The sequence below is a fragment of the Manis javanica genome, chromosome 11, assembly GCF_040802235.1.
Source record: "Manis javanica isolate MJ-LG chromosome 11, MJ_LKY, whole genome shotgun sequence".
Taxonomy (NCBI): Eukaryota; Metazoa; Chordata; class Mammalia; order Pholidota; family Manidae; genus Manis; species Manis javanica.
Genome location: NC_133166.1, coordinates 32,804,173 through 32,827,338, shown reverse-complemented (window position 1 = coordinate 32,827,338; position 23,166 = coordinate 32,804,173). Strand labels below are relative to the sequence as shown.

General features: G+C 47.6%; 1 protein-coding gene across 18 annotated transcripts in view; it reads right to left on the bottom strand.

The window, feature by feature from the left end:
• Positions 1–22,344, bottom strand: part of MICAL2 (microtubule associated monooxygenase, calponin and LIM domain containing 2) — a 223,832-nt gene extending 201,488 nt beyond the window's left edge. For 10 of the 18 annotated variants that reach the window (XM_073216201.1, XM_073216202.1, XM_073216203.1 and 7 more), the window contains exon 1: positions 22,141–22,341. The gene's annotated coding sequence lies outside the window, so the exon portion shown is untranslated. Of the gene's footprint in view, positions 1–22,140 lie in introns of all 18 variants that reach the window. The other 8 variants (XM_037026311.2, XM_073216211.1, XM_073216212.1 and 5 more) reach the window with 5 other exon arrangements.
• Positions 22,345–23,166: the final 822 nt, after the last annotated feature.

Here is a 23,166-nt window from a genome sequence, read left to right as displayed (position 1 = left end):
GAGAGGTTCAGTAAGTCATTCCCAAGAGGCCTCACCTGCTGACCCTCACAGGAGGCACATTTCTCAACACCACACACCACCCAGAGCCCACCTGCCAGCTAACTGCTTTTCTCTTGGCTTTGTAGCAGCTGGGTTCAGGCAGCGGCTGCCCCAGGCACAGAGGATTATCCAGGCAGGTATTTACCTTACTTTTCTTTTTTCATAGCTTTATGTTCTGCTACTTAAAAATAAATAAAGAGGAACTTGCTGGCTTCCCTGTGGGCATGGTCAGGTTTCACACTCTCTGGCTGGGTGTGAAGACATGCATGCTGCGTGGCACTGCCTGGTGTTGGAGTGGTATGCAGTACACTGGCAGGGATCCATGGGCAAGCTGGATCAGCTAGAAACATGGAAGGGTAGGGAATGTTCAAAGGGTCCCACTGCCTGCCCACACTAACCTGTTCCCTGTAAGCCAGCCAGGAATGATCATTCAATAAGCATTTGCTGAATGTCCTGGTGTGGGATATGAAGAATACCAAGAAGCATAGGAAACAGAGGCCTGAACTTGGGAAGCAGTGCTTCCTCAGGCCAGCCAGCACTTGAGCTTGAATGCTAGCCTCACTGCCTACATATTCTGAGACCTTGGGCAGGTCATTTCAGCACTAAGGTTCATTTGCTCTGATTTGGAGGACAATGTCTACCTTATAAAGCAAGGGTGTGGATTACGTAAGATAACATGTCAAAGAATAATAAAGGCTGCCACATGTTAACCATTTACCATGAGCTAGGTACTGTGTGCTAAGTGCTTTGAGTAGATGATTTCACCAGATCCTTACAACTTCCCTGTGAGTGGGCACTATATCCTCAAGCTTAGGTGAGGAAACTGAAACTCAGAGATATCAAAGCACCTACTCAGAGCCACGCAGCTCAGAAGAATCGGAGCTAGAACATACACCCAAGCCAGCCAGACTCCAAAGTCCTAGTCTCTGCTCTGCTGCATGCTGTCTAGGAGGTGCTCCAAACACATTACATAACATGTAACTGCTGAGCTGGGGGCTGCTGGCTCTCCTGGAGGTGGCATATGGAGGAAGAAGGGGGAGTTTTGGCTGAGAGAGCTAAGCAAGGCTTTCAGAAGTAGGCGGGCCTAAATCTAGGCCTTTGAAAGGTGAGGATGGAGAAAGGAAAAGGAAAAGAAGAGAAACACTCCGAAGAAAGAGCTGGAAGCAAGGATGACCCAGGCAAGTGGCTGGAGAAGGGCAGCAGAGACTGCCAGGCTGGGGGAAGACAGAAAGGGGGACTGGCCTGAGTGAGGGATGGGCTGCCTGAGCCATTATCTTGGGGCCACTCGACCCGGATCTTTCTTGCCCACACCCAGCATGCCCCTGTGTCCACTCCTTTGGTCACACAACAATCATGAAGGGAATCAAGAGCCACAGTATGGAGGCCCAACCACCCCCTCTCCCCACAGCAGCCTAGAACCCAACACGATGGGCAGATATGTTCTGCCAGTCCAGGCATGCATTGCTCTGCCTAAGCTCTGGGACATCAGGAGCCAAATGCTGCCATAGGCACATAAGTGTCACCACTGCCACCCTGGCACTCAAGGTTCCCAGGAAGGAGAAGAGGTAAAAAGGAGGCCATGGGACATGAGCTCCTCATGGCAGGTCCCTATCTCACCGGTCTTTGTATTCCCCATACCTGCTGGGACATTGTAGGTACTTCCGTAATGACCCAATATTGAGTTTAGTAAAACAGAAGATTCTTCCACTTAACGAACAGCTCTGAAGTGTGATAAATGTAGATTAAAGTCAGTCCTGGAGCCCTAGGTTTAGTCCCACATTTGCTGGAAGGATCATTTGCCTGTTTGCCTCCTAGTAAGGAAGTGCCCCACCACCACCAACAGTCTCTGCTTGAGCCCCCCAGCAGTTCCTCTGTTCTCTGGACATGTTCTGGGCCCTGCACCTTGAGCCGACCCCTCCTTGTTGGGAGAAGCCTGATACCAGCCTCCTGGCCTCCAACTGCAGGCTCCCCCAGGGCATGTCTATGCTCAGACACTGCTCCAAATGTTTAAAGCTGCAGTGCCCTCCCCATTGTCTCCACTCCCCACCAAGCCCAGGGCACAGCTCCAGCCCAGGCCTTGGACACATAGAGAAGGGAACATGGGAGTGGAGATAATTTAAGCATCTTTTACCAGTGGCTCAGCTCAGGACCACCATCACGTGCTTTTTGGGAAGTAACAGGACCTAGAGCGGGAAGAAGGATAAAGGCAGAACTGTACAGAGGCCTTTTGGTCTCCTCCCAACCCTCTTCAGGAGAAGGGCACAAGGGAGTGATGGAGGCTGGGGGGATAGTTGGTGTGCACCTCCAGGCCAAGGCTTCCTGGGATGTTTCATTACTTTCCACAAATGAGTCTGTGGGTAAATTACTGAACTCGTTCAATGCAATCTCTACCAAAATACCAACAGGATTCTTCAAAGAACTGGAACAAATAGTTCTAAAATTCATATGGAACCACAAAAGACCCCAAATAGCCAAAGAAATCCTAAGAAGGAAGAATAAAGTCGGGGGGATCTCGCTTCCCAACTTCAAGCTCTACTACAAAGCCACAGTAATCAAGACAATTTGGTACTGGCACAAGAACAGAGCCACAGACCAGTGGAATAGAATAGAGAGTCCAGATATTAACCCAAACATATATGGTCAATTAACACACCATAAAGGAGCCACGGACATACAATGGGGAAATGACAGTCTCTTCAACAGATGGTGCTGGCAAAACTGGACAGCTACATGTAAGAGAATGGAACTGGATTATTGTCTGACTCCATACACAAAAGTAAATTCAAAATGGTCAAAGACCTGAATGTAAGTTATAAAACTCTTAGAAAAAAACATAGGCAAAAATCTCTTGGACATAAACATGAGCAACTTCTTCATGAACATATCTCCCCAGGCAAGGGAAACAAAAGCAAAAATGAACAAATGGGACTATATCAAGCTGAAAAGCTTCTGTACAGCAAAGGACACCATCAATAGAACAAAAAGACATCCTAGAGTATGGGAGAATATATTCATAAATGACATATTGGATAAGGGGTTGACATCCAAAATATATAAAGAGCTCACACGCCTCGACAAACAAAAAGCAAATAAGCCAATTAAAAAATGGGCAGAGGATCTGAACAGACACTTCTCCAATGAAGAAATTCAGATGGCCAACAGGCACATGAAAAGATGCTCCACAGTGCTAATCATCAGAGAAATGCAAATTAAAACCACAGTGAGATATCAATTCACACCAGTTAGGATGGCCACCATCCAAAAGACAAACAACAACAAATGTTGGCAAGGATATGGAGAAAGGGGAACCCTCCTACACTGTTGGTGGTAATGTAAATTAGTTCAACCATTGTGGAAAGCAGTATGGAGGTTCCTCAAAAAACTGAAAATATAAATAACATTTGACCCAGGAATTCCACTTCTAGTAATTTACCCTAAGAATGCAGCAGCCCAGTTTGAAAAAGACAGATGCACCTCTATGTTTATCACAGCACTATTTACAATAGCCAAGAAATGGAAGCAACCTAAGTGTCCATCAGTAGATGAATGGATAAAGAAGATGTGGTACATATACACAATGGAATACTATTCAGCCATAAGAAGAAAACAAATCCTACCATTTGCAACAACATGGATGGAGCTAGAGGGTATTATGCTCAGTGAAATAAGCCAGGCAGAGAAAGACAAGTATCAAATGATTTCACTCACATGTGGAGTATAAGAACAAAGAAAAAAACTGAAGGAACAAAACAGCAGCAGAATCACAGAACCCAAGAATGGACTAACAGTTACCAAAGGGAAAGGGACTGGGGAGGATGGGAGGGAAGGGAGGGATAAGGGGGGAAAGGGGCACTACAATTAGTACACATAATGCAGGGGGAGAGCACGGGGAGGGCTGTACAACGCAGAGCAGACAAGTAGTGATTCTATACATCTTACTATGCTGATGGACAGTGACTGTAATGGGGTATGCGGGGGGGACTTGGTGATGGGGGGAGTCTAGTAACCATAATGTTGCTCATGTAATTGTAGATTAATGATACCAAAATAAAAAATAAAAAAATAAAAATTACTGAACTCGGTGGAGCCTCAGTCTCCTCAGCTATTAAGTGGGGAAAATAACCAGTGATCACACAGGACAGCTGTGAAGACTGAGTAAAACATGAATGTGAACATGCATGGAAAACCCTTAGAAATATCAGGTATCTTTCATAATCCTGGCAGGAGGGGTCTTCGGGTCAGAACATGTGGCTGCAAGGGAAACAGAGTACTAGGAATTCATTTTATTTGGCAAACGTCTTTCAGCCGCTTTCAGGACAAGGCACAAGTCTCCAGGGATTTAAAAAAAACATGGAAACCTATTCCCTGTTCTTAAGCACTCCCAGTCTGGTGAGGGAGAGAGCTACACCCACATTTATATCAGGAAAAACAAAATGTGCTACTGGAGGGATTGTGCACATAGGATGGGACATTTCATTCTGGCCTCAGAGGTCAGGGGAGGCTTCTATAATACTACTACTATGTATAATAATTCTTAGCATAGTATTCACTTTCTCTGAGTGCTTGCTATAGGCCAGGCAGTTCTAAGTATTTACATGGCTCATCTCATTTAACTCTCCTAAAAACCCTATGTATGAATGAGTTCACAGATGACAAAACTGAGGCATGAAGAAATTCACTCCTGTTGGCCTTACGAGGCTGATAAGTGGTAGAGCCTGGATTTGAACCCACCAGGCTCTGTTATTCCAGTACACCAGAGGCTGGGTCAACCAAGACAGGTCTCAGACAGAGTTTGTGTGGCTGAAAGGCAGAGATGAGTCACTGAGGGTGAGCACTGACTCACTCACCTCCTCTCCCACCCAGGGGCAGCTCTGACTGTGGCTCAAGGTTCCCCTCTGACACTGCCCTGGTCTGTCCTAGAAGCTGGCCATATACCTCTGCACTCACCAGGCTCTGTGTGAACACCAAATTCTAAGGAAGATTGATATTAGAAACGCTATGCCAATGTATATTTGCATAACACGACAGTTAAGGAATAATTGTTCTTATTATAAAAGGTAGTTCAATGTCAGAGGAAAAAACTTTCAAACCCTGGTTCTGCTATGGAGATGGCTGTGTGACCTTGGGCAAATCTTAGCCTCTCTGAGCCCAGCTTCCTCATCTATAAGATGTGGTTAATAGTACTTTTCTTGGACAATCGTTGCAAATATGAAATGAGATAATATATGTATTGCAGCACCTGGCATACTGCAGGCTCAATAAATAATGGTTGAATCAGATGACTTAACAAAGGATTTCCATTAGAAAATCATTTTCTTTGTGATAATATTTGGTGATATTAGTACTTTTAAACTAGTATTCATCTGCCACTAAGCTAAATCCATTACATGTATTATCTCACTTAATCCTTAAAAGTAACATTTTCTTCATTTCACTTAGTTTTAGGACAACAGGAAGAATATGTTCAACACATCATTTTTGCTAACACAATATGGAGAGAGAGAGACAGATGGTCAACAAGTTAATATTAGGTACTTACAATATGCCAGGTACTGTTCTAAGCATTTGACATTTAGTAACCTACTTTCTCTCAAAAAAAAAAAAAAGCCCATAAGGTAAGTACTATTTTATCCCCATTTTACAGATGCAGAGCTTGAGGCACAGCAGGTTAAGTAACTGCCCAAGGTCACTCAGTCAGGATTCAAACCCAGAGCCCACATTCTTAAGCTATACTATACTAAATAATGAAAGAAAAGTCACAGCAAGAATGTTTAACCAACCCCCAAGCCCCAAATTCTAAGACCTTTAGTCCATGGCTTGTCTATACTCCCCAACCTAAGCTCTGCCATCATTCCCCTCCTGCCAGTATCCACTCTCACCCTCGCCCCTGTGCACTGCTCCTGTTCCCTAGCTCTGCCCCACTGTATCTTGGTAGAAAGTGTCAACCTCATGGACTCTTTAGGCCTTGGCCATCTCCTTCTGCAGCTCAGGTGTCCACCAGCTTCTGCCTTAGCCCCCTATGTTCCTTCCACCTTCTACAAAGCTACTAGGGACATCTTTCCATACATGGTATTCCTCTGCTCAAGAACACTCACAGGCTCCCTGCTGCCTAGAGCTGCAAACCCCAACAGGTTGAAGAAGATCAACTGGGGACTTGAGATTGATACAGCATCTGGCCTGGCCTCCTTCCCTTTGGCCCAGACCTCTCACTTGCTGGCTTACAAGTCCGAGCACCAGGTCGAGTCAGTGAGGCCTTTCCTGACCACCCTATTTAAAATTACAGCCCTCCTCCAACCATTCCCACACCTCTGCCCAGCTTCTCAGCTTTGTGTTCTTTACCCACCTCTTATCACCCAGCCTCATACATTCAATTTAATTATTTATTGTTTGTCTTTCCTCCTAGAATACAAGCTTCATGTGGCAAGAGATTTTACCCTTTTTATTTTTTTCCCTGCTGTAACCACAGCACCCAGAGCAGTTTCTGGCACAGTGTAAAAACTCGTAAATACCTGCTAAATGTATGAATGAGTAGACATTTAAATGCCTAAGAAGAAAATGTCCAAACAGAATAACAGTGGGAGAAGAGCAAGCATGAGTCTGTCCTCCCTCTCTGGTCCTGAGGACATTCCTGGAGTACAAGCTAGATGCCCAGATTAAAATGCCTGGAGGACAACCTCTTTCTTGCCTTTTTCCCTAGGATTTACAACAGCATTGCCCATGAGAGCCTGGGTTCTCATCCTCCATCCCTGTTGGGAACTTATGCACACACACAATCTTTCTCTCTGCCACAGTGAAAGCTGTCTGCATCTTTCCCAAATTCATCTGCACAGCCTCATCTTCCTCTACCCACCTTCAAACCAGGCCATCTCTCATTCCTTCTGGCCTTAGACGCCCACTAGAGATGCTGTCTTCTTCCTCCCACTTAACCATCTGCACTTCACCTACCCTTCAAGATCCAGATCAAATGCAGCCTCCTCCTCCTCTTCCTCCCCACCTCATCCAGGAAGCTTTCCAGGCCCTCTCCAGCCCCTAAAAAACACCCCCCACACCCACTGATGTCTCCACAAGTCATACGGAAATTAGTCATGAGCTACCTTGTGACTTGCCTTCTGTGACTGAGTTGAACTGTTACCAAAATCTCCTGTTATTTAATTTTTTTTAAAGCATATGTCTTCTTTACCCAAGTATACTGTGACTGCTTTGGAAACAGAGGCTGGGCCTTAACCTTAATGTCACCTCCACCGCACAGGGCCTAGAGTACACAGTTAGTGCTCAATGTACATTTCTCCATTAACTTCCCCAGGCAAACAAGTCCACTTCCCATTCAGGTCACTTCCTCAATTACAGGTACTGGGACTGACTTCTCCTAATGTCCTGAATTTTTTCTTCGGGGCTGCTCCAGCCTTGGTTATCTGCAAACCCAGCCATAGCTCATGTTTTCAAAGGGCATCAGACTCCATTCTAATCATGCTCCTCTGGGCTAGGCAGATGTGTATGATGGGAAAAGAAATGATCTGTAAAATCCTGCAGGTCTGGAAAAGGAAAGGACACAGTTCTTGAAGGCAAACCCAGATATCCCAAGTGTTTCAATTTTCCTCAAATACTGGAAGCTCAACAGGGGAGAAAGTCATGGTGTATGTTTTAGGTGATTCATAGCAGAAAACCAACACTTGAGGCCCAGGTGCACCTGTTGAGCACTGGCTCTAAGTAAACTGAGATTACAACAAAGGGTGGCAAAATCTCAAATTACTGCTGGGCTTCGGAGAGATGGTGCCAGGGAGGAGGGAGGGGATCCTCTTTGTGCTGTGCCCTGCCAGGCTGCAGAGGAGGGTCTCCTTGTGTCCCCACCACGAGGCAAGTGGGCAGTGACTAGCCCAGCTGACTAGCCCATGTGGTGGGAGGAGGCAGAACGCTGATTCAAGCAGGGGAGTCACCATCTTCCCATAGTCCACCCATCAGGATTCCCAGATTATTTAAGGTTTTAAAAAATTGTGAATAGGAAACACATTCACAGGGTACAAAAATCAGAAAGCACAACAGTCTATGGCAAACATGTCCCTCCCACTTACCTACCTAGGCTGACCCTCCTCTGAACCAGGTAACCACTGGTATTAGTTGCCTGTGTCTCATCCCTGAGGATGTTTATGTTTATACATGCAAATACAAACATGTTTCCTTTTCTTTGCACAACTGATAGCAGACTCTACACACTTCTCTGTGCCCAGCTTTTATCTTTTAAAGAAATGAGAATGGAAAAGGGCTGGGAGATAGAGCAGCTAGCTCTACATGACAAAAGAGCTGTGCATCTGTGTGAAATGCCTATGAAACAGAGGGAAATATTTTGGAGAACATGTGTGTGACAAGAGAAGAACTGGGGTACGAAGCTAACGTCACTGCAAACTCCACTGGGCAGGTCACTGATCCGGATCTCAGGCAAGCCTGAGAAGAGCTCTGATGGTTGGTGGTGAAGAAAAGGGGACCCCACTGGCCAGAAGCTCTGACTGGCCTCCAGGTCATTTCGCCTTCCAGAAGAAAGAGGAAGTGTCCATAGCAACAGGACTAACCTAATATCCATGACAGTGGCAGAATGGGTTAGTGGCCAGGAGGACACAGGAACTGTAGAGGAAAAGCAATCATTTCCTCTGAAATTTGTGAGAGACCCAGAAGGGGAAGTTGGTGCCCAATACTCAAGAACACAGACTTCAGATGGCTGGGAGAGCAGAAGGGCTCTAAGACATAAGACTCAGGAAGTTAATGATTCAGACTCTGAAATGCAATTCTTTCTGTGCAGCTGTGGGGGAGGGAAGGGGGAGAGAGAACAGGAGGGAGGGGAGAAGGAGGGGGAGCAGGGGGATGGGAGCGAGGGGGGACTTTCAGGAAGCATGCAGCTCCCCGTAATAGTTGAGAGCTGGCCCCTGGGGACAGACTGACTCGATTCTAGATGCCCCCCTTCCCCATGTGAGCTATGACATCTTGAGCAAGTCAAGTCAGTTAACCCCGCTGCACCTTGACTTTCTCATTGGTCAGTGGAGATAATGACAACATCACAGTCATGGGGTTGATACAGAATTAAATGAGTTAATATTTACAAAGCCCTAACACCGAGCTTGGCACATGGTAACTGCTATGTAAGTGTTACAGAACAGAAGCCATGCAGTTGCACAGGGAACCCTTAACAAGGTCAGTTGTTAAAAAACCCATGTCCCATCACCGGAAGAAGGATGCATAACCCAGAAAACCCTGAGACAGTGATGCAGAGCCTATCCCAGAGTGTCAGCTGAAGGAGGCTACACAACAGAGGGCAGAGGTGAGGAAGGTTTGGGGGTGTGAGGGGGGTTGCCTTGAGCCAAGAGATCCAGAAGCATAAAGGGGCACAAGGAAACTGGACCTCAGCTTCCACTCTGGGCACATCATGGCCCCCTCTCAGAAAGGCTAGCTTTAGACTGCAAAGTAAAGATCTGTCGCTGAGATGAGGATGGAGCTGAGGGAAGCTGGGGGAGGTAACTTTTTTTTATAAAAGGATATTTAGATACTTTCAGTGACTTTGAGTCCCCTGGCCCAAGCACTGAGAACTCTGGCAGATGAGACTGCTGAACTGCGCACTGCATCTCTGCGGGGCAGCCTGGAACACCTGGAAGTGGGCTTAGAGAACACTCTGGAAGCAGAACATGTGACGTCAAGGAGGGTTCACTTCTGTCTGCGACAGGCAACTTGATGAGAGCTGAAGAACTGCAACAGACTTAGCATATCTAGACTCAAGAAAGCACCTGGCCAGCGGTCAGGAAAGCGAAAGAGCAGAGACTTAGGCACGGGCCAGCTTGGGCTACCATTCTCTCAGCAGGCTGATGAAGGATTTGATGTCCCTGGAGGAGAGGTCGGTTGCACAGTGCCAGAAGGCTTTCTCCTGGTGAGCATTTGATCAGTGGCTTGGGTGATGCTATGGAACACATACTTAAATAGGATCCTGAAAGAGCTCAAGGGAACAGGGTCGTCCTGAATTTAACAAGTTGAAATTTAATAGGAATGGTTATTCTGAGTCAGATGGGAACAGAGTAGTAGGCTCTGCTTTTAAATTCTAAAGTCACACATGTTTAGGACAGGGAGATGATGCAGCTTAGCAACACCACATGTTAAGAAGATCGGCTCAGTGGTGATGTCAGTGAGTCACTGGTGTGATGCAGCCGCCAGAAGAGCTGATGCAATCTTGGGCTACATGAAGAGGAGGAGAATGGCCTGAACTGGGGAGGTGATAGTTTCTTCCTCTGCTGTGGCCACACCATACCATGATTACCAGATATGGTCTGGGCACTACCCTCAGTGCTGGAATATGGACAAACTAGAATTTTTCAGAAGAGAACTACAGGGAAGGCAAAAAGACCTGAACCCACATCATGAGTTGTTAATCTGGAAGAAGATTCAGGAGAGAACAGGGAGGCTGTTTTTAAATATGATATTTCACGAATTAGAAGACACACTTTTTTTTTTTCAACAATAAACTGTCTGAAAGCAGCATCTATCATAGAATCCCCAAACGCCTAACAGCCTCTCCAGGCCAGGGTAGAGCTGTTGCATGGTGACCACTGCCTCATTTCCACTGTCATGTGGAAATCTGTTATTCCCGGTGACATATCTGGACAACTGCAACCTTCAGCACTGCAGGAGCCCAAGCATTTAAGGACCACTGGGGGAAGGAAGGTGAGTCCCGGTTGTTGATGGAAACTCTCCATCGCCACATTCTGATAAGCTCAAAGGAACAGCATCATCAAAACTTACAGAAAGGGTATCTGCAGCAGAAAATAAGTTCCAGAGACAACAGAGACTAAGAACTACATCACCACTTACCCAGAACCTAATAACGGGTCAAAAAACTTAAAACCCCACAGTGATGACTCAGAGGCAAAAAATGATTTAGAGGAGTTTTCTGACAGTGAATAAGTTTGAGAAATGCCCTAACCAATTTACTTTCCTTTTTATTTACATGAAGGTGACATGGAATATAAATTTATGGCTAAAGTCTAAAAGAATGATAGCTGGAGAACCTTAAGTGATAGGAAAGCATTGTTCCACAGTTTACTTGGAAGCACTTTTTTTCTCTTGAAGGTACGTGAAATAATGGTACATCTTCTGATCAGCGGTATCATAGATTTAAAAAATGTGAAGAGCTGTGATGTGGAAAAGACATTAGACTCATTCTCTGTGGCTTTAAGGTGGAAGAACTTGACCCAAAGAGCAGGTGCTATAGGAAGTCAAAGGAACTGTCCAGAAAGGGGACCGGTCACCTCCAGTGTGCGAGCCCAGGATGAACCACCACACGGGAGAAATCAAGCACCAATGGGAAAGCCCTACTGTTCCCGTGGGATTTTTCATTATTATTGTACCTATCACAATTCACATGATATTGAAAAATAGAAAATGACCAATTTAAGTAAAAATGACTCCCACCTGCTTCCTCTCATTTACTATCAGCTCTCACCTATTTCAACCATGAGTACAGTCGTATTCAAAAAGATGAGAAAGATGAAATTTGTGAAGGGAGTTCCTGTTTTCTCTTAAGGAAACAGAGGGCAGTTTTTTCTGATTTGTGCTGATGAAATAATAAGGGCAAGAACAGAACTAGTGGGACTGAGAAGAAAATGGAGTTTGGAAAGGGAAAAATAAGTCATAGGCAGATGGGGAGAAGGTTGGATTGAGAAGACTTCACCATAAAGAGAAAGGCGTCCCTCCATCCTTCATCACATACCTCAGCGCTCTGACTGAGCCATTTTCTTAAAGAGTCACCACTACTTAAGGGTAAAAGTCACTTAGGGAAAAGTACAGAATGGGAGGCCTGAGGCAAAGAGGAATCCTGCCCATGTCTGTACTCTGTGGGCCAATTTGGGAACAGGTGCAGAGTAGAAAGGCCACCAAAGTGCCTACTATGTGCCAGGCACCAAAGCAGATGTGCTATGCACCCCATTTATCCTCATAGCCATCCTGGGAGATAAGTATTATCATTCCCATCTCACAGAAGAGATAACTGAGGCTCAGAGAAAATAAGTGACTTGCCCAAGGTTTTACAGAAACTCTGCAAACCACTGATCAGTCTGTGACAATATGCTTCAGATAGAGGAAACTCCAGAAGTCTTGGTTGGCTGAATGAATGAACTGAGTAATCAATTGATCAATCAGTGAACTAACTAGGTCTCACATTGGCAGCACTGACGCTGGGAGAACAAAGAAAGGCAGAAGCTGTTTCAGGACCACACCCCACCTCCATCAATAGCTCCCACGGGCACAAATTCATGCCATTTTCTGCACACAGAAACAATTTATTCCATCACATACAGCAAGGGTGTTTCTGAGACATCTAAGGCAGAGAGCAGGTGCGAGCAGCCCTGCTCAAATGTCAAAGCTGCAAGCACACCAGGTTGCCATGCCTCCCACCTGCCAGGTTAACTTTGAAGCAAGCAGAAGCTGAGCCCGGTTTCTGTCCCAACCCCATGGCCAGGATGTCTCCCAGCTTCAGGCCCAGCCCCCAGCCCTGCTAGCATTCCCAAGCTTCCTCCTCTACTGGGGAAGTAAACTCAAGAGTGTTCACCAGAAACCCAGGAACATGCCTGCAGGGGATATTCAGGCATTTGTGAAACCACAAAATGAGGAGAATTAGTTATTTCAGATGATGGTCCAAATGCTCTGTGAGCTTATGACACCTGCAGAAATGATTCTAACAAAAGCCCAGCACCCACCCCTAGCACGCTGAACTGGCCTGACTCCAGCCTTGCTTCCACAGCTTCCCTGGGCAGCCTCTATGTTGCCATCATGTGGCACCCAAACATGCCCACACTTTTGCACATCTCTTTGTGCTATACCTCTGCCCATCTCTGCCTATGGAAATCCTATTTGCCAAGAATTATCTCAACCACCAAGTGCCACCTCCTCCAGGGAGCCTTCTCTGGTTCCCTCATGTGTGCCTCTCCAAAGCACATTCCATACTCTACTGAGGTGCAGGCATGCAAAGCTTGCCCTAACCTGCCTCCCTCCTTGTGTTGGATGAGGGCTGCACTCTGAGCTAAGGAGCCTTGGCCATGGAGCTCCATGCCTGCCCTGATGGTACTCTATTTATGGTCCTATCTGAAGCCCTCCTCCACCTCTTCCCAGCTGATTCATCCCCCATTTTTTCAAGATTCAGGGCTCAGCTAACAGCTAATCAGAGATAACTAATCTTTGTCAGCATGCTGTCATTCCTAGTTAAATTCTGTATTTTTAACAAAGTCCCTCTGGAGACCAGAGCTAAAAACAAAGATGGGAATTTTAGGACCCAGGGCTCCAGGGAAGATGTTTTTGATAAGGAAAGATGTTGCACCAAGCGATCAAGCAAGCCACTGCACAAGTGTATACATCCTAAATGTAAACAATGCCGGAGCTGTTGGTAGGGTGGAGGGGCACCGAGGCTCTGTCCTTCAAAAGGAAAGGCCACCTGCAAGTTAAGCTGCCCAGGACTGACCACCGAGATCAAGCCTGGCAGGCATAGTGATTGGAGAACAAACTTAACCCTGACCTGGCTTGGTGACTTTGAGCAAGGAACCGAACCTTCCTGCCCTCTGCTCAGTATCAAGAATCCTCTGAGCCTCAGTTTCCCTATAGGTAAAAAACAAGGTGGCAAGAGTGAGAACTGGATGGCCCTTGAGGGTCCTTCCAATCTGACATCCCAAGGTTCTGTGACTCCTGGCCTTTGGCTCTCCCTCCTTCCCAGGAGGTCAGTATTATTTGAAACTACACTAGTTCCACTCCCTTCTCACCATGAGCCCCACCCGAATGCAAAGAGAAAGGAAACCCTAAAGGTCTCCCAGCCAATCAGCAGGCAGCATGCAGGGGGCAGGCCTCTCCCACCACAGGTAGATGTAAATGGAGGAAGGTACTGATTCCCACAGACACAGAAATGCTATTCTCATTCATGCCATCTGTCCCAGCCCAGAAAAAGACACCGGTTGCTTTTGCTTCCCTGACCTACCTTTTAAAGACTACAACTGTAGGCTCAATTTAATTGCTGCTCTAAAATCAGGTCATATAAGGTCTCTTAGCCTGGATCTGAAGGGTTTCAAAATGGGTGGAGAGCAGGAGCGAGGAAGAATGGAACTTGGAGGCAATCTAAGCTGTATTGTGCAGACATGCCAGTTGAAGATCTTTAAAAATAGCCTCTCTCTGCTTCCATGCTGAAGATAAAGATGAAGTTTCAGCAATAAACAGACATCTGCTAGGAGCTTTGGAAGAGATTATAACATAAACACCCTAGAGCCCTGTCCAGGTGGCCAGCAGCACTCTGCTCACCAATGGGGGCAGGAATGGGAGGAAGGGGTGGGGAGGAACAGAGGAGGTGGTGCTGAGAGGCTGGGAAGGATGGCACCTTGGCTCTCCACGAACAGAAAGAGGTGGTGGGGGAGGAGCCCAACTCAGTAGAAAGTGGAGAACTAGCTGCCTTCTATAGCAAAATAAAAGCTCAGGAACCCAGTAAGAGGATTTCCAGGAAGCTATCCAGAAGATTCCATGCCAGTGTCATCCATCATCTCTAAAAATGGGTCACTCCTTAGAAGTGGAAAAAAAACTGACATTTTTGAGTGCCTACCTAGGCAGGGCACTTCACAAATATTTTTAAATCATCTCTACATCAATCCATTGAGATAGGTGTAATTACCTCCCTTTTAAAGACTAAAATATTAGGGTTCATGGATGTGCCAAAACCACATGGCTAGGATTCGAACCCAGGTCTTAGCATGTTTGTTTGTTTACACCTATACCATCTGCATCCAGAACATGGCCCTGAGGTTTATTCTCAGTGTCTAGACCCTCTACACCCACTCATCCAACACATGAATGTTCCTCAAGGAGAGAGGAGGCAACGTAGGATGTGGGGAGCAATGGTTAAGCTTGGCCAATTCAAAATAATTGCTGTGTCTCTGCACCCCTGTGGGTCCTTTCACTTCATATCCTGGTTATTTCCCAGAAGGTCTGAAGAAGAGTAAGAGGGAAAACAGGTACAGATATATGCCTAGACTCCATCTAGAAAGATCCATAGGAGACTGAGGATAGCAGATGCCACTGAGGAAAAGAACTGAGGACTGGAGGATGCAAAGAGGAGAGACTGTTCATTGGATTCCCTTTGTACTCAGTGAATGTGTTACCATGCATCCATGTATCTGTGGCAGAGAGTGATAATCATTATCCATGTGTGTGGGTGGGGTGAGTCCCATCATCTCTGTATGTTGGTGGTGAGTACCGTCATTGATGCATGTGTTTGAGGGTGAGTACCCCCCACATGTGGTGGAGGTGGAAGGTGAGTATCATCATCTCGGCATGTGTGTGTGGGTGGGTACCATCATCTCTGCATGTGGGGGGTTAGTACCCCTCACATGTGGTGGAGGTGGAGGGTGAGTACCATCATCTCTGCAGGTATGTGGTGCAGGGGAGTGAGTACCATTATCTCGTATGTGTTGCTGTGGGTGAGTCATTTTTAAGTGTCTAAGATATCAGGTACAAGAAACAGATACACCCAAGCTGGAGATGGAAACCAGGACCAAGCAGAAAGCCCTGGGTTCCCTAGTTGCAGCAAACCTGGACTTCATCAGGAGCCTAATCCTCCCTTTACAGCACTAATGTGCTCAAGCAGGCAGATGGCTGAGAACCTCTCCTAGCATGGACTCCATACTCTCCAGGGCCTCAACCAGTTGCACAAGGCAGACACAACATTCCCTAAGAAAAGAGATGGACTGAATCCTCTCCCTGAAGTCTAGAAAGAGGCCTCCTGGATCCCCTGTTAATTCCTCTATTTTCCCTTTTAGTGACTATCAGACTCCTCCCTCCTCCAAGCAAGGAACTCCTGACTCTTATCACCTTTGCCCCAGGTTATGAAAAGCCCTGCTGTTCTAATACATGGAGCCATCAGTGCCCTGACTTTATAGCAACCATGAACTCTATACACAGTACCTTGAACCTCCCCACACCCTGTTCTGCTCCCTGGGTTGAACAGCTGTGGCAGGCCCCCAGCGCCTACTCGGCTCCAGGGAGTAACTCTCCTTAGTGACCAAAAGGTCCAAGTGATTGTTTTCCAGGCACTTCATCATCCCCTACGTCTCATTCTCCTGGCTCCTGGCTCCTGGCTCCAATTAAACCCTGAGATCCTGCAGATCTTTACCAGATATAGTTAGCATTTAGATAAGTAGCCAAAGCCAGCCATTCAGAGTTATGAAAGCAAAGAAGTAGTTTCCGTATCTTAACACATTGATACTACAGTGGCAAGGCCAGAACAGGATGTTCCTAGACTCCCACTCCTGTCTCTGGCATAGCTGGGCTTCTGTTCTGGGTGTGTCAGAAGCTCAAGCCTGCAGACGTCCCATAAACCTGCTGTTGTGGCAGCTCAGGGACCACAGGCCACCATCCAACTCCCTGCCACCCTCCTCTTGCTGTCAGCAGGAAAGACATTTGCCTGTGCATCCCTCACTGCCAGGAAGCAGAAAAACCTGAGCCCCAAACCAGCGGGGAACAAGTCTCTATCCTTGGATCTGCCTTTACCCTATATTTCCCCAAGAGAAATCTAACCAAGTCTTGGAAGGAATGCAGTGCTGCAGTATATCTAGACAGCCAGTGGGAGGTGGGATTTAGGGTTTGGAGGAGGCAGGGAGATGAGCCTGACCCCTGGAGTTGGGGGCTGTGGGGGCGGGTGGACACTAGAGCAACTAAGGAGCTCATTAAAACTCTCAACCTATAAACCCCAGCACTATCCACAAACACAGCTCCCTGCCTGCCACCATGGAGACAGGGAAGATTTTCCCATGATGAACTGTAGCAAATATGTAGATGCATGGACAGGTACAGAGCAACTGCATTTAAGAAATACCATGCCTGGCATTCACAAAAGCATCTTCACCTGGGACATGGGGCTGGACTCTCCTCAACAACTGACAGAGGAGGAAAGCATCCCAAAAATCAGACTCCATGGTGACCCTACCCTGCAATGAAGGTTTGTTTGTGATCAGTGGGCCCACGTCTCCTATCACCCCTGTCAGCTCTGAATTTCTGAGACCAGATGATCAGTGCTTTAGAAAGGAGGGGCCTTATCAGCGCAGACCAGCCATGTTTTCTACCTCTGGGGAGGATGTAGAGAGGAAAATGGAAAATGGTGGAGGGAGGGGTCAGGGTCCTCCAAGGTGGGATAGGCAGGCTGTTTATCAGGTACTTTCCCAAGAGGACACACAGAACATCAGAGCCTGAAACTCTGCCCTGCCTGCCTTGCCTCAACACACTCCATCATTCCGTGTTCCTCTGATATCTCAACTTTCCTGCATAAAAAAATCAGTATCAAGAGCCAAACATTAGAAGGAAAAGGAGAGGTAGAATGGGAAAGAGAATTAGAATGGGAAACTGCATGGGTTTCATAGCATCCCTTCTCCTAAGTCCCGGCTTTATTTTCTACTGTCAGGAAGTCCAGGTATGTTCTTCAAAATAATGTCATAAAATAAATGAAATAAATATCAAAATCCCAGTGGCTGAGTGACGTTATCCATACATATAGCTGTACCAAATGCATGTATATTTTTGTCTAGCCTTCCAAATCAGTTGAAGGAAGTTGTCTTTTTTAAGAGAAAAAAAAAACAAATATTTGAGCTTTCCATGAGAAAAATAAAATATTTTTACTGTAAAAATTTTAGGAAAATACTGAGAAAATTACTAAAGGGCAAAAGGGAAAAAATACCAACTCTAGGCTGCCATCCAGAGAAAGACTTGATGTCAGACAAAAACACCAGTAGGGGGTTAGGCTAAAATGTCTCAGTAATACCTAGCAAAAAAAAAAAGAGAGAGAGAGAGAGACAGACTTAAAATTTTGTTATAGTCTGCCTTGTAGAAAAGGTTGTCTGTGTGGAGATGAGGAGGAGGAGGAGTTGGAGAAGAAGAAAAACACTTCATTTTGAAGGCTGTTTGCTGGGTGGGTCAGACCTTGATAAGCGACCAGGAATCCAGGCGTGGTGCATTGTCAAGGGGAGCGAACACAGCTTTTCCTTCCCTCCGGGGTCTCTGTCTTCTCCACCAGGAAACCCACAAAGGTTCCAGTAGTGACACTATCTCTTCCCCACAAATTTAGACAAGACACCGAAAGGTCATAAGTGTTCGTTTTCTGTCACAAACCACCAGCTGCAGATGAACAAGGATCTGAGAAAGGCTCCACAAGTCGTCCAGGGCGTGAGACAGATTAGAGGCCTGTCTCCTGAAGGCTTCTGAAGGCTTCTGAAGGCCCAGGGGAGAAGGTGCTACCCCCGAGAGGTGTGTGCAGCTCTTCTCTACACAGCCCAAATGCCAAGTGTCTGGGTCATAGTGTGGTAATCCCTGTGGCTGAATAAGATGGAATTCAAAGCCCAGGCAAAAATGACCTCAGACCCTGTCAGCCCCACATGTGATCTGAGGAGACCAGTTGCTGATCAGGGCACAAAGGTGCCTATCTGGGTTCCCTATCACAAACCAGAGTCTCTGGGGTGAGCACAGAAAATAGTTCTCCAATTATTTCAGGATGTTTACAGACTGACTCTCACTGAGGAAACCTCCACATGCGAGCAAGTCATCTTTTTTTTAAAAACCTCTTATCTAAACACAGGCAGGGGCAGTCACATGAACCCACAGACAGGGTTCATTCATTCAAAATGCACTTCCTGAGTGGCTACAACACAATCGGACAGACTCAGCAAGCCTGTGGTCCATCCCAGACACAGCACTGGGGACTGAGCATGACACAGAAGCAGGCTGCAGTCTCAAAGGGCTTGCTGCCCAGTGGGGGAGGTAATGCCTGGTTTAAAAAGGGAGGCAGATCAAAACAGGCATAAAAGGACTAATAACCAAATGCAGACTGTAGATTCTGATTTGGACAAACCTTCGAAGGTTATTTCTGGGATAATCAAGGAGATCTGAATACAGGCAAATGAGACCAAAGAATTACTGTCGATTCTGGTACATGAGATAATGGCAATGCAGTTATGAAAGAGAACGCTCCTTTTGAAATAGTGTCTTACTGGGTTATAGAGGGGCAAACAACATAATGTCAGAGATTTGCTTTAAAATACATCAGAAAGAAAGAAGGGAAGAAAAAAGAGATGAAACCAGCCTGGCATAATCTTGATGACTTGTTAAAGCTGGATGATGAGTATATGGGGCTCACTATACTATTCTATTTTTATGTTTGAAAATGTTCGTGATATTTTTCAATACAGGATTGTAATACATCCTGATAAGATATTCTAATGAAAACTAGTATAAAAGGCTAAGGAAATATAGAGTAAAGCACAAGGAGGATTTGTGAGAGCCAGAAAATAAATGCAAGTTTTATGAGTGTGTTAAATGACATTTCAGGGCGAGGTGGGAAGACATGTTCACAAATAATCACAAGCAAGGTGGGGAAAAGTAAGAACAGCAGGGGAGCTGCATACATCAGGCCTCCAGAGTTCAGAGAATGGCGACAAGGTTTCCTGCTTCCCTCAGTATTTAGTTCACCACATAGGCCTCACCCATACAAACTGAGGCCAGAATCCTAGCTTGGTTATTTACTAGCTGCGTGATGTGGGCAAGTTTTAGCCTTTCTGAGTCATAGGGTCCTCATCTGTAAAATGCAGATAATCCCACCTACCTCTTGAGAGGCTAATGTGGGAATCTGATGATATAGAGAATGAAAAGTTCCAGCATGATGAACAGTATTCCCTTTCCTGGCTTTTTAAACAACAGAGACTCTTAGCCCTGGAAGGGCCTCTTGAGATTAGCAATGTTCAGCTAAATGTTATTGCACCCATACCCCACTCCTCCCACCAGAGTCAAGGCTCTCCATTAAGAAGGCAGGACCTCTACCCTTCAGTAGTGGGGAGTGACAGGGGCAGGTCCATGACTGGGAGGCACACCCAGATAGGGATAGGGTCATGGGCAGAAAGAACAGAGACACGCTCCAATCACAGGCAGAAGGGAATTACCTAGCTTCTCCTCTGCTCCTTGCAGCTCCTGTGAATGAGACTCCAATGACCACAGCTAAAACCAGCCTTGGTCCTGAAGCTGATTTATAACTGAAGTGTAATTGGTTGGTATTAGGCTAATAATGATTTTCCTTTAGAAGAAAAGGATGAGCAGTAAGCCAGAGTCTTGGTTAGGAAGGAAAGAGGCAAGGATAAAAGCAATAAAATGTTTTATAAAAATGCACTCACACTGTGGATCTCAATCACCTTACAACCATAACTAGTACAGCTCAACACCTCCCCCCACCCCCAGAAAAAAAAAAACCAACCTAGAATCAGATCTAAGGTAGAGGGCTATTTTTTGCTAACAGTCTTCCTAGACCATCTCAGAAGCCAACTCTTAAGAGATGAGACCAAGTCAATGGCACAGGCAAGCTCCCCTCCCCCCACCCCAAAAAGCAGCAGAAACACCAGCAGTCATTCCCTCCCATCACAGCATAACCAGCACCAGCCATCATCCTTGGCTGGAGGACAGGGTGGGCCAGCCATCTGCAGATTAAACAACCTGGGCTAATCTGCGTCGGTTCAAGTGTTTTCCCAAAGAAGCATCCCCTGAATCTTTGGACAGGATCTTTCCAAAGGCCAGGAGTCAGCACACAGTAGAGCCATGGTTCTGCAGTACAGCACACCACTTTGCACAGCGAGAGCAGCAGAAAAAGCACTGGGCCTAGTATGGCAGAACCTGGCTCAAATCCTGGCTCAGCCACTTCTGTGTGATCTTGGGCACTTACCCTACCTGAGCATTTCCCCGGCTCTAAAATGAGGAGGGCAAAACCCTCTGAATTTTTGGAAAGTAACTGTGAAATCAGACACAGAGGTGCCACACAGCAGGATCTGTTCCCAGTAGGCACTTAATAAATCTACCTTCTCTCTGCCTGAAGGCTCATTCTTACTGCAATTAGTCTCCAGAACATAGGGTGGGGCTGCTCTGGAGACTTGAGGCCCACTTGTTGGGTCCACTTCCCCTGGGAAGGGGACAGAACAGAGCTGGCCCAGGTGCCAGGGCACCCAGGCACACAAACGTTGGAGGGCCAACCCCGGCTGGCTTTCTTCCTGTGGGGCCTGCCCAGAAGGGGGATGGTTAGTGACTTCACCCTTCATGGAAACCACAGAGGACTGTAATGAGCAGGTAAGACTGACAGCAAGAGGGTTCTCGGGCAGCCACAGGCCTCTCAGGGCCCCATTTGCTTCCAAATAAAAGCTCTTTAGTCATTAGAACCCAGGCTTCAGAATATACAATATGGAAGGAGACACACGTTTACTCTGGTTTCAACACGCCTCTTCCCCATCCAGCAGAAGCTCTTCCTAGCTCTGCCGCAAGGCTGGCCTAGGATAAAGTTAACCCCACCTGTTCTGGCCTGGAAGCTAAGGTCAGGGGCAGCACAGGCTGTGGGCAAGATCCCACTTCTCCCCAGGGCCAGTCGGGCAAGATGGGCGCCGGGGACACCCTGACCATGGTGCTCCTGGGCCTGGGGTGAGAGCGGGCTGCTGGGGGTCGCGCGACATTGAGAGAACAGCGCGGCGACCCCTCCGGCCCTGCCACGTCCCCAGACCCTGTCCCAGCCCGTTGGCGGCCAGGCCACTGACATTTGGCCCGACTTAACTTCCTGTTATTAAGGAGGGAGGGGAACCGGGACGGGGTGGGGAAGCGCCCAGTGAAGAGCCGGGAAAGAACGTGAGCGGTGAAGAGCCCAAATCCTGGGAAGCAAAGTTTGGGGATGTTATGCGCCGGTGGCGGGCGGTACTGCGGCCGCGCAGCGCCCACTCTTTGTTGACGCATGAAGATTTTCTAGGCTTGGAATTGCAGGTTTTGGGTGCTGGGGGAGTCGGAATATGAAGTAGTTCGGGGTACCGTTTGGAGGCTTTCATTGCGTTCTAATCGATTTAGAGACCGATACGGGCAGCCCCATACTCCCCAGAAAGCTCCACCTGCTTGCCCCGCGCCCGGCGGGTGAGTTTGAGGCGGAAGATGCTGTAGCCGCACCTGACCCTCCCCGGCGCGAGCCAAACCAGAGTCCAGGCTCAGCTGCCACGGTCTCCGCCCGCCCTCCCCGGAGCAAGCGCCTCCTTCCCCCGTACGCCTTACCAAGAGCCGCGCCGGCCGCGGAGCCTTGGTCAGCTCCTGCCTTCGCCTGAGGCCGCGGGCTTAGCAGTCGGGACCCGCGGGCAGCCTACGGTTGCCGGGAGCGAGCTAGGCGGCCCAGAGCTGGCTTAGCCCAGCGTTCTTCTGCAGTTCTGCGCGGCGCGGCCCGCGGGACCGGGATCCGCCCCCAGCGGCACCGCTACCAATGACAGTGAAGCTGGGGGCGCGGCCCCGCCCCCGGCGCGAGGCCGGCGGCCAATGGCAGCGCGGCGCGGAGCCCACCTCCTCTCCCGGCCCGCCCCGCCCCTCTGGGGCCAGCTGTCAGCGCGGCTGCCGCGGGCGCACGTGGGCTGTAGCCAGGCCCCGAGCACAGGGAGCTGCTGGGCGCTTCTACCTAGACCAGCGCATGTCTGAGACCAGCGGAGGGCCAATGGGGCGGGGCGGGGCGTGGTGGTGCTGCTAGGTGAAAATCCCGGAGCTGGTATCCTGGTGTCAACAGAGATGCAAAGGCTGGGCCTCAAGCTCTTTGGCCCAGGCAGCTAGAAAGCAAGCCTCAGCGTCCCCTTTTGGACGTGAGGGAGCAGCATTGCACTTCCTGTCCTGACCGCAGACCTCCCTCCTTCCTTAGCTCCTTGATCACTCTGGGGTTCAGCAAATGACCTGCTAGCTACATAGGTTCTTCTTCTCACCTAGACTGGCCTTGCTTCGAATAAAGCTGGTGGGAAGAGTGGTGATGATGCAGACCACCCCACCTATGTTACCTTAGTCAAATCACCTGCACATCCCTTCTCTTGGCTGTTAAACAGCTACCTTAATACCCGCTCTGCCTACCCTATCAGGTTACCCATATCCCACTGGCTCCAGAGAGCACCACTGACAGAAAATGCAGTGTGAACAGTGTGTGGCCTAGTGACGAATGAGAAGCAGCTTTGTAAAGTGTAAATCCTGCAAACACCTTGTGCAGACTATCCTGGCAGCAGAGACCATGAAACAGGGATCCCATGGCAGGAGCCGTGTCTTACTTATCTC